General features: G+C 41.5%; 1 pseudogene; it reads right to left on the reverse strand.

The window, feature by feature from the left end:
* Positions 1 to 2927: 2927 nt before the first annotated feature.
* Positions 2928 to 12236, reverse strand: part of LOC149203225 (cell division cycle protein 48 homolog) — a 31955-nt pseudogene continuing 22646 nt past the window's right edge.

The raw sequence follows: 12236 nt of genomic DNA on the forward strand, positions 1-12236 counted from the left end.
AGACAGTCTGCATTGGCACTCTCAATTTCAAAAGTTGAATACACGACATCCACTCATGCATGTAAGAATAAAAATGGTTGCAGAGATTGTATTCGGCTATTGGGTTGTTATAGAAAGTTGTGAGGATATATTGTGACTATGAGAGTGAAATATTCCTAGTAGTGAACTCATTATATCATTCTAGGACAAAGAAAATTGATATTGAATATCACTTTTTGAGAGACATGATTGAAGAAAATGAGGTGATGCTAATGAAGGTGGACCCTTTGGAGAATGTTACAGATTAATTAACAAAATATGAGAGCACTAAGAAGTTTTCTTGGTGTAAATAAAATATAGGAATTATTTCCCTAGATTTTTGATCATGTACTTCTATGACCCCCTATGTATAAATAAATAAAAAGTGGGATACTTTTGGGAATGTGTTATATTATTTTCACAACTACCCCCATGCATTATATGTTGTGCCAGGTGTAACAGAGAGGATATGGGAGTGGTATCCCCCCATGTTCGATTACTTGTATTAAACAATTATATTATTTTTCATCCATCTTTATGCTTTTAGAGTAGAAAAAATTGAGGAATCAATTCATAATTCCATTTTTACCAGCAAGTCCCAATTTGGCAAATTGGGGTATTAAACCTTTTGGAAGCGCTTTGATGTATTAAATGAAGGTTTTTAGGGGTAAAACTTTTCCATGTAAGTTCCCACCTCTTAGTTCTATTAAAAATATATATACCTCTATAAAAATTCAAGAATAACCTCAATCAAAGTCTGTATGCAAAATTTATACCACTCAGAAGTTGACCTTCATGTTTTTACCACCATAATTTAAGAGGATGTCATGCCAATTCCCATTAATCATGGAAAATGTGCTAGCCACATGACCATGATGATAAAGGCTTTAGAAAATTCCATATTGTAACTCTATTTAAGAGTTGGAGTAAAACATGACCACTAGTAAGCTATTAGGTTGTGTTAGAACTGAGCCACTAGGAGGAAAAGGGGATCCATTCTATTTGAGTTCATTTTTTTCCATCAATGAGTAGAGTAGTCGAGAATGGATAGGGAGAGATAAAACCAATAGGCTTTGTGAACTATAGTAGCCCATAGACCACAATCCTCACTTCTTTGTACTTGCATTCATTTTCCATTCAGAGAAAGAGAGCAAAGCAACCTCACCTTCGAACTGAGTTTTCTCTCGAAATAATTTCTTAAGTTATATCTTCTGTTAATTTGTGGTTAGTGAGTTTTATTTCATTGTTCGTTATCTTTTGCATAGTTATATTTGGCATGCCTACAAACCTTCGTAATAAACCTTCATAGTGTAGATTTCAAATTTTAAGCATAATTTTATTAGATACATTTAGTGAAGCATCAAAACTAATAGCTTGTTGACTTAATATCGTAAAAATACACGAGAGGTATTTTGTAATAATAATTTATTATATATAAAAATGTACAAGTGATGATGAATGTTACAATGAGGACACACATATATACGAGGAGGTGTCCTTTCATGATTAGGCTTGTCTAAAAGACATGCCTTTTCAGTTAAACTAATGACTATTTAACATAATCAATATTTAATTATTTATTATTTATATTTATTTTATTTATTTACTTGTTATGAATTATATTCATAACATAGCCCTTTCCTTCAGAAGCTATGTCGTCAAAGGTTATTGTCGGAAGTTTCCTTCAGTTTGCATTAAATGTCATCTCGGCATATGTAACTTGACGCCATTGGCACCTCTACCTGTATAATTCGCTTGGTAACACTATCTTGAATCTAGGGTTATCGATTTTTTTTTTAAATCACTCTAATTTTATTTTCTTTATTTTATTTTATTTTTTTAATTATTTAAATAAAATTAATTAAATTTTATTTAGTTATAATGTTTGACCCAAATGTATCTGACCGCCCGTTTGAACTGTGTAATGTCCCTGTTTGAATGTGTAAATATATATATCTATATATATATCTATATAGATATATATATATATATATATATATATATATATATATATATATATATATATATATATATATATATATATATATATATATATATAGATATAGATATATATATATATGTATGTATGTATGTATGTATGTATGTATGTATGTATGTATTTGGGAGTTGTTGAGCCAATGAATGAATTTTTTTACTTGAGAATGTCTTAGAGTATAGACCGGCCATGCCTTTCATTCTCAGATCTATGTGGTCAAATATATAAATTGTTCGCGGGGGGTTTTGAATCGCAGATGGAATGAATACGCGTAACCATAACCATATATATAATATCACCATTTTATCAGGCTTGCCTCCACCGAAGTGAGAAGTTTCTTCAAACGTGATAAAAAATTGCAAGGTGGCCTTCCAACTGTGTAATATGACCCTAATGTCATGACCACGATGTGTCACGACTACGGTGTACCAGTGATGGAAACCCACTGTATCACACCAATATATATATATACTACTTCGATACTAATACCCATAGATGAAACACTACAAGGTAGCCACCTCACACCTGTTGACCCTTCGACTAAGATGTGATGCTTGACGGTGGGGATGGCAGCGCTGTTAAACTGTGTCTCGGTCTGTCGGAAAACATTCCTACTGCAAGATGTTGTGTGTGAAGATAGCGGCACGACGACAACGTCAAATTGTAATAGCGAGGATGGACGGGGACTACATGTTGAGACAGAGTCGGTACCAGAAACAACAATGGTGAAGAGTGCTTTCTCTTTGATAATCCCAACTGCCAATGACTCAATGTTGTATCCTCTTCTTGCAAACATGCCTACAATGTAGTTTATCACCCCAATTTCATCCCTGACAAACAAAAATATTATGTGGCATTGATAAGGTATAGACACTCCATAATCAAATTTTGGAAGATCATCGACATCTTTATTTTATATTCCAGTAAATGGTTCTGAAGAACCAGTTACCACTATACCACCTGGCCTCTCTGCAAATCGGAATTCCATATCAAAACCTCGAGACTGCTGCAACATCTATACAAATGCTTGATATTTTCTGATATCAGCATCGTTGACACTCCTTCCAACATATTTTTTGGACTCCTAAAAATGAGCTAATTTTATTTCAGCCACCTCCTCACTATCATTCTCATCCATAGCTTCAAGATTTTCTTTTCTCTTCCTTTCACGTTCAATATCCTTCTCGATGTTTTCTCAAATGGAATATTTGCAAGCCCACTGACAAGTTTTTGTAATATCAACTCCACTCAATCTTGGGGTATAACAGGCTAATGCAGTCAGATCAACATCCTTGGAAACCGATGACTTTCTCAAGCATGCTTTAAAAATTTGTAGGCATGAACTCTCATCGGGTAATGGTATGTAAATTAACTAGTCAAGCCTACTAGGCCTTAGTAATATAGAATCAATAATATCTAGCCTATTTTTAGCCCCAATAATGAAAACAGATTTCTTGGTTGTCATCCCATCCATCTCTGTTGGCTTAGTGGGTCCTGACCCAAGTTCAACGTTAAGCTTTCCAAAAAAATCCTTACACTACTGGCCCTTTCGGTATCAATCTGCGAAAAGGATTGAAGTCTCACCCGAAGTAGTATGGGGGGATGCTGCAACCAAGTTTCCACACCCAGAAATGGTTATGATGTCATTTTGTACCTGTTGACGGTGTTGGACCTGCCAACATGTCAAGGGGATCTCCGTGGTAAGAAGTCCCAATTAGACCTCAGACCGTTTGGTGTAGTAGTCCTAGTAGTGGGTCGTAAGGTAATGCCTTGATTGTGATGTTGCACAGAGGCAAGTAAGATAACTTTTTTAATAGCAAGGGTGTGACTGATGCAATGATTCAAGGAAGGTGTATGAGAGGTTCCAACACTTCAAAGGGAGAGGAAGGTGAAGGTGAGTTCCAAGTTGAAAGGGATCAGTCCCAACTCGGCTAGGAACACACCACACAAAGGACATGCACAGCTTCTGGTGGAGCAGTCCACTCGGATGCATAAGTCACAACATACAAAATAAGATAACACGAACAACACTCATGGATCAGTCTGAGACGAGTGTTACAGTTGATATGGCAAGGTTCATGAGAAACGTCTGTCTGATGTCTGGAAAAGAAGTCGACACAGACGGTGATAGCATTAACAACATATGCAACACATTAACAAAAAGATTCATATAATTGCATGTGAATCAGTTCATACACAAGTACGTAAGTTAAACAACACATATCATTAAAACAACCAAAGCAGTCCAACTACAATAACAATGTATGCATGAAAATGTGTTGGCTCTTATTATATAAAGAAGTGTAAGTCACAATCATATAATGCATCCATGTACACCTGCTAGCCCTAACAGTGGAATGTTACAGTCACATCTGCCTGCTCCTCCAAAGAGATGTATTAGCTTCGTGCAGTTGAGAATCCAAGGCCCGTTACAATACTGTCCAAGCCTTCTTCAAGATAGTCTTAGTAGAAGCTTGGCTGACCAAAAGCCTATACAATGAGTTATGAGGGACTATTTATAGCATAGGGTGGGGTGACCCTTGATATTCCCCTTTGTGATAGTTCAACTACCCTCATGACTCCACCTACTCTATGACTGTTACATCCAACCATTGACACTTGACTTACACTTGACATGACTCAACATTATAATGCACATGTACTCATGTGAGACAACATGGCATGAGAAAGCCTTGCAAGAAATCACTGACACTTGGTCCGCTGTGATGAGACCAACTCTTTGACATGCTTGTGATGTTGAAGGTGGTGAGCTAATGCCAAGCTTGGTCGTACATGATGGTGTGCATGCACCTCATGGTGACATCTTGCTGAAGCGAACCCTTGCCTCTGTTGCAACCAGTGCATTGGTTCAGCCCCTTCATCCAACTCATCCGCTAACATGCATATGGTCTTCTTGGGTATGGTTGAACTGGCAACACACTGATGCATAATGTCTGTGCTGATCTTCCCAACTTGTCGAAGTACATGTTCAACCCTAGTTGGACTTGCTTCTTGTCTTTGCCTTGGTGAGTGTGTTGAATGGGTTGGATTTCATGCATGTGCTCAACGACATGCATGTTGTTGGATCCCTTGCATGCGATGAATAACATTTCTCACCATGTTTGATCTATGTTAGCTGCTGGGATGGATCCTTAACTCGTACTAGCGCAATTTAATCCACGAGTGCATGTTACGCCCATTGTTGTTCCGCTTCCTACTGCAACTCATTGGACTGTCTATGCAGCTTCATGTTCTTCCTAAGTTGCTGCTTCAGCACATGCAACTCCTTCTTTGTTCCATCTTCTACCTTTGTGCGATGTCGTCACTTCATAGCTTGAGTCTCCAATGTTGCTTTCATTATCAGTGGATTTTCTTGGTCTTGCAACTTTACTCCGCCTCTATGTTGTCAACAACCTTCCTCTTGCATTCACTGCATTTGGTATGCTGCCTTCAGATGTTGTTCATGATGCTTCTCACTATGATCTTGATGCTTGATGTCCTTGTCCATGAACAACTTGATGTCTTCATGAGTAGGTAAGCCCATGGACACTTGATCGACTGCATCCCCAAGCGTTCTCTAAACGGTGTCTTCGTCTCTGCTCTCTTGGAAACCATTGTACCTGTACTGCTGAGAGGCAGATGAACACTTGTGATACCTGGAGACATGGAAACACTCATAGCAAGAAATATGTTAGTCGAAAACCAAAATGAACATGAGAACTAACTTGCAACATACCTGGGTGAATGATCATGAAGGTTGCGCAATTTCGGCCGGGAGTTCAGGATATTGATTGCCAATACTGCACAAGGCACAGTCTGGGCTATTGGGAGACTGACTGGCTACTGGAACTACGCAATGCACAGTCCAGTCTAGCTGCTAACTACTGGGATTATGCAATGCACAATTCCAGTTGGGAACGACTACTGGCCCAGGGACAGATTTGCGCAATTTCTTGGGCAAAGCAACCACTATCCTCCAGAAATGCACAAAACAGTCCTAGAGTCTAGTGTTGGGTAGGAATACACAAATATGGAGAGGAAGGTGAGTCTTCCTTTCCCAGATTGCGCAATGAAGTGTTGGTGAAGGCAGAGCCCAGGCCAAGGTTGGCCCAACTCACCGACGGGCAACTGAAAGAAAGTAAGTCAATGAATGCATGGTGACACTAAGTGATAGCAGAAGCGATTAATAGTGCATGCAAAACATGAATGAAAGATTCATAAAATAGATCAAAATTCATGTGGGTGAGGCAGTTTGTTGGTTGGGTGAACATTCGTGCAAAACAGTGTCATGCATGTGACAACAGTGAGATGGAAACGAAAACTAAAACAGGGCTCGAACAAGCTAGTATACATGTAAATGATAGCAAGCATTCAAAGAAATCAATCAAACAATACTTATACAAGTGAAAACCCAAAAAGCGACAGAAATGCAACACAAGGCATGGGAAGCGAGCTTACCCCAAAACAGCTGAGTTGAATGTGTCGACTACTCCTAGATGTGATGTGGGATGTCAAAGCTTCAAGGTTGATGTGAGGAATGATCTTTGCAGCATGGAGTTGATGAGTTTTGATAACATCGAGGTTGTGACACGCATGCCACAAATCTAGGGGAAGCAACACTTGGTGGGAGGTTTCTAAATTGCTCCTTGCATGTAACCTCCAACTACTAAACATAGATCCCTGAGACAAGGTATGCCTTTGCATGCTGCCTCGGGAGAAGAAACCTATGCATGCAAGTCTGTTTTCCTCAGTCCTCAAGGGAACCGGTCAACTCAACTGCACATGAAAGCTACTACTCGATTGTTGGAGAAAAATGTGTATTTCTGGCTGGGAACTGGGTTGGTTGCCCAGGATATTTGCGCAATTTCTGGTAGAGCAGCTGACTGCTATCTATATTTGCACAAATCCTGGGCTGAACAACCTGCTGCTGGGAAAATTTGTGCAAATCCTACTGGGAGGATTGAACAATCCTAGAGCCCGGCAGGCTGTCAGAGAGGATTACGCAATTGCTGGAGGGAAGGCTGGTTTCCCTCTGGAAATGTGCAATTTTCAAGGGGAATTTTCTCAGCCTGTAGTTGGACCAAGTCGAGGTGAGCAACCTTTGAAGGGAAGAGATCAAACTGTGGTCGATAGGCTGCCTTTGAGAAAGAAAGACACTGAAGCTTGAGGACTTGACGAAGCAAGGCAAGCTATTGTGAAGGTTGGTAGGGAGGGTCCAAAACAGGCTAAGGGAAAAATTTTGAGGGTAGTTGTAACCGCTACAATAATACCCTTTATCTGCCTTCATGCAGATCGGCAAGCCCACGAGGCCTATTGATATAACTTCCTCTTACCATCCTCTAGACCTTCGTGAACATCTACGACTATTCGCGAACCCTAAACACGAGAATCAACCACTTACGTGCCTCTGTAATCACTCCTAAGTCTGTTACTACCTAGATTAGCTTAAGTGTCTGATATATTTAGCATGCATTAAGATATTCTTTGCGTAAACATATATTATTACTTGCGTTCATATAGCAATGTAAAACATATAGATTCACACATCAATAAAGTATTAAATCATAAACCCATTATTCATCATAACATAAATGCACTCATTCATAACAAAAGTAAATGGATAAAACACATCTATTTTCAAAACGGTCTCTTTATTGATACTTCAGATTTTCTTACAGACTCAAAACTACCCTACACACTCAGCTACAAGGGTCCGCGCACTTACTTGTGGACTCTACTCTAGGCCCCTGCGCACACAGCTACAGAGCCTCTCTTCTACTCTAAGACTCTTCGCTCTTAGCTCGTATTGACCCATTACATTCGTCTTCAAAACCTACTGAACTGCCTTAGACTCTCCAGGACTCTCCTTTTTATACAATCCCATGGTCTGTGGACCATGGGTAGATCTTCTAAAGCCAACAAAATTTACATAAACGAAGGGTAAGAACCCTTTATGGAACTTTACATCTACACGCTCTGTGATCATAACTTGCAGAGACTTTACACTTTACATCACAAAAACTTGGCCTTTTACCTCAAAATTGACCTTAGGGGACCTTGTCCCAACAGGCCCCCAACATAAATATCGTGACTCACCCTCGAGTCACTTTGTTGGCAAGAAGATCTTACTGTGAAGACCTCCCAACTCTACTTGTGCTACTGCAAGTTCAGCTACGCACTGTGTAACTGCCTGCTTGACCTGCTCCACTAGTTGCTCGGCTAGTGGTCTTGCATTATCTTCCTGGATCTTTTACTGTGATCTCTGCAGGTTGGCCAACTTCTCCCCAATGGAGGCGAAGATCGCACAGGCCTCAGCCAGCCAAGGCCCCAATCTATCCTTAAGGACTGCCTCTTTCTTCTGCGCTGCTTCCACTTGTTCTTGAAGTTGCTTCGCCTCCTACAACTTTGCCAATCTCTGCATGAAAATGATGGTGCGCGTTGTCACCTTTTCTTCGTCATACTATTTCTACAATTCCCAGGACTCTATGTTCAACCTCTATAGGTTAGGATCTTCCTGCAGACTCGTGATTAGCTCCATGGACTACTCGAAGAGCGCAGTGCATTCCGCCACTGCGGCGTCTACTACAGTGACTCAATCCCTCACAGAAGCTTCACGCTATTCTTTGACCTCTGGTGGAGTTGAAGGCTATGTCTTCAAATCAAGCTCTGTAATTTTCAGGTTCAGCTCAAACTGAACCTTGGCCATCTCGGTCTTCGCATGTACACACCTACAACCAACTTTTGAATCTTGGCTTCCACCAGTGCTTCTTCTGGGATATGCAGTTCTGGAATGGTTCTACATGCTTCGGATACTACCGCAGCGGTGTGCTCATTCTTCTCCTGCACCTTCTCCAAGGCTTCTAGCGTGGCTATCTTCTCAATGAATATATGTTCGTTATTGATTTTCTGCTCACTGATCGTGCGCAACACGTGCTGCTCTCAGGCTTTAAGCTCTTCAATCACACCTGCTTGCAGTGTGTGAAGGAATTCGCTAGGGAGCATGGCCAAGTTTAGTCCAACATTCCTCAAAGCACTGATTGTAGCCTTGTCAACATCCACCTCCACGCTCAAGGCTCCATCAGGTAGCACGACTGCCCGAAGATCCAAAGAGCGAACTAACTTTGTCGCTGTCATTGTCCCCGACGCTAAACTGGTGGAGGTTGCGCTGCTTTGACCTACTCTTGCCTATAGTCTGGTTGTTTGGATCTATAGCTTGTACATACCCGTCTGAATGGTACTTAATGCCTGCTTCTGCTACTGCTCAAACTACTACAGTATTTCCATTGTTGTATCCCTTACCTTAGCCCCAATGTCATCCAAGTCACCCTCTGTCAATGTGATTGGGTCTAGTGATGACTTAGTGGCCTTAGTCTTCTTCCGTGATCCTTCTTTTTCCTATTCCCTGTTCCACTTCACCCGGAACGGAGTGCTTTCCAAATCTCCACTGCCCTATTCTGATTGCTCCTCTTCCTCTGTTTGTGGCGAAGGAGAATTCTGACTTCTGTCAGAGTCACATTGTTCCTCCTGTTCCTTGGTAGCACACTCCGCTTCTACGCGTGCCTTCTCCTCAGTATCCTTCTTTCTCTTTTCAACCAACTACTGAACTTTCAACTGGACCACTTCCTTTTTCTACTTTTCCGCGGACTTACCAGACCCAGTGGACAAGTCGGATGTTGTGCGCCAATCTGCTGGCAAATGCTTGAGGACTGCTGCAATTGCATCATCTGTCACGAGGTATGGTAAATCATACCACTTTTTTTGTGGGTCCTTTCATGCTCGAATGTAAATATGGTGGAAGTCCACTTTGAACTCCATGTACCCAGATGACTGCCCAAAAATGGATGGTGACAACTATGGCTTCTGATTGATGGCCATATTAATGTTCATTTACATCAATACCCAAAACACTTTGCTCTCCCAGACCCGCTCAGCGTCCTTTATGGCCCATAGCAAAGCAAACTTCGTTGCTTTTCGAAAATTTGGTGCGATCGGAGGAAATTGGTTGTTCTCGGACAACTGCCATGCAACCAGCACAATCGAAAGTAAGAGCCATGAGTAGTGAAACTTATTGCTCTGGTTTTGTGCATCCCTTTAGTTCGCGAGGAACTCGCTACACAAGTAGCACGCCCAATTGAATTGTATGCCCTTCGCGCACTGGGCCGCTAGTGAAAAAACTGGTGCCGGTACCTTGTCTGTGTGACACTTCCTAATTATCTTGCCAGCCAAAATTTGGGTGGCCACCTTCATTACGAGGTTGGTTATGCTTGAAATTGAATACCCACGTGGCTTCTCGACAAGCTTAAACTTGTCCTTTATTTTCTTGGCGAGGTCGCACTCGCTCGTCTTTTCGCTAAATGCCTTGGCCAGATTTAGTCCTGAATGTGGTAGTAAGGTGATCCTATGGATCAACATTTCATTTATAGGGATCAACTCCTCCAACCACAGGCACCCGTCATGCACCAGGCACATCAACTGTTTGATAACAATCAAATTTATGGGAGTGCAATGGTAATGCGGGACCCATAGAAGATTCAACAATCCTGCCTTTTCCACCCCATGAATCGACTTCACTAACTCTAGTGTGGTGACACCCGAGTCCATTTAGAACACTCACTGCATTAAATTATTGGTAGCCAGGTGGGGGAGCCACTCAGTGCCCCCAAGTCCCAATCTTCAAGCTTCAGATGTGCGACTCGCATCAAGCGCAGACCTTCAAATGTGATATTCTCCGGTAGCAAGGGTGTATGAAGGAGAAACTTCCCCTCATCGAGGTCCTTTGGGACCTTCACCTTGCCCTAGCGCAGAGGCAAGTATTCTGGCAACTTTGAAATAGGGTCTACCCCTTCAATATCAATGTCCTCTGTGCACTCATCACCCTCCAAGTTGACCACTTTTTCCTTTTCGTGCACAGTTGGCTATTATTTCCTCTGATGTTTCCTTGGTGACTCACGCACTGGCAACGTCTTCTTCTATTTATCCTTCTTCGGCTTGGGAACCTCTCTTGCCGATGTAGGCTTCGGCCTAGGTGACCTCGGTGATTTTGGCACTGTTGCGGGCACCTCCATACTTACAACCTCAGGGGAAGCTCCCTCAGAGGAAATACACCCTTCAGCACTTGCAGTTTCCATGGGTACAGACATGAAGCTATTAATAAGCTACTGAGTTTACGCAGGTAACCTGTCAAACATAGAACTAGCCACCATATCGTCAAAGAACGCACAGTTCATGCACACCAGACGGCACGACACATAAACTCTCAGAATGCAAAATGTCTCTCGTTGGGCGTCCATCTGTAATTTATAGGCAAGTTCAAATTCAAATTCAACCATTCCCCCCAAAATCTGCTCATAAATGCTAGATTGGCGGTAGATTTTCAAAGATCTTTCTCTTAAATTTAGCCTTAAATGCCACCACCCCCCCCCCCCAGTCCTCTTAGACGTTTTCTCACCGTCAAATCATGAACAGTGACGGTAATAGTCACTTTTTGGTTACACTGCATGGTCTCTCATCATTTATCATAGCTCCCTTCGTACGTCTGCTAACACTGTGACACCCATCTATCCCGCATAGGCCCCTCATCACACAACTCTACAACTTGGGCAGTCTAGTTGATAGTCCCACACTTCCATGCAGTTGCCTGGAGCGCTAAGACTGTGCTACTGCCATATAGTCGTCTGGTCAGATTCTCGATGTATGGCTTCAATTAGCTGGCATTTACCTTTCTAAGAAATGGATCTCCATTCAATTTCACCAGCTGAACTGCTCCACCATCGGTAATATCCTTGATCACATATGGCCCCAGCCAATGCATCTAAAAATTTCCTGGAAATTTATCAAACTTGTTGTCATATAATAAGACTAAATCGTTTACCTTGAAGGTGTACAGTTTGATATGCCGATCGTGCCATGCCTTTTCGCGCTCCTTTTGAACTTGTTGATGGAATCCAGCCAAGAATTTATCTTCCTCCAGCTTTGTCAGTTGTGCAAGCCTTTCTTCTAAGGCTCTACGGTCCGCCATTCTTGTGAATGCTATTATGCATAGACTAAGAACAATGTACTCCATCGACATCATAGCTTCTATGCCATAGACCAACCTGAAAGGTGTCTGTCAAGTTAGCATTTTACAAGTACTTCTATAAGCCCATAATAATGCTGGTACTCGCACGTCCCAATCATTCCTCTGCACATTGCAAACCTTTGTCAGCACATTCTCCAATAACTT

Source organism: Pinus tabuliformis, chromosome 2_1 (genome assembly GCF_031772625.1).
Source record: "Pinus tabuliformis cultivar Carrire ecotype Pingquan chromosome 2_1, CPIR1, whole genome shotgun sequence".
Lineage (NCBI taxonomy): Eukaryota > Viridiplantae > Streptophyta > Pinopsida > Pinales > Pinaceae > Pinus > Pinus tabuliformis.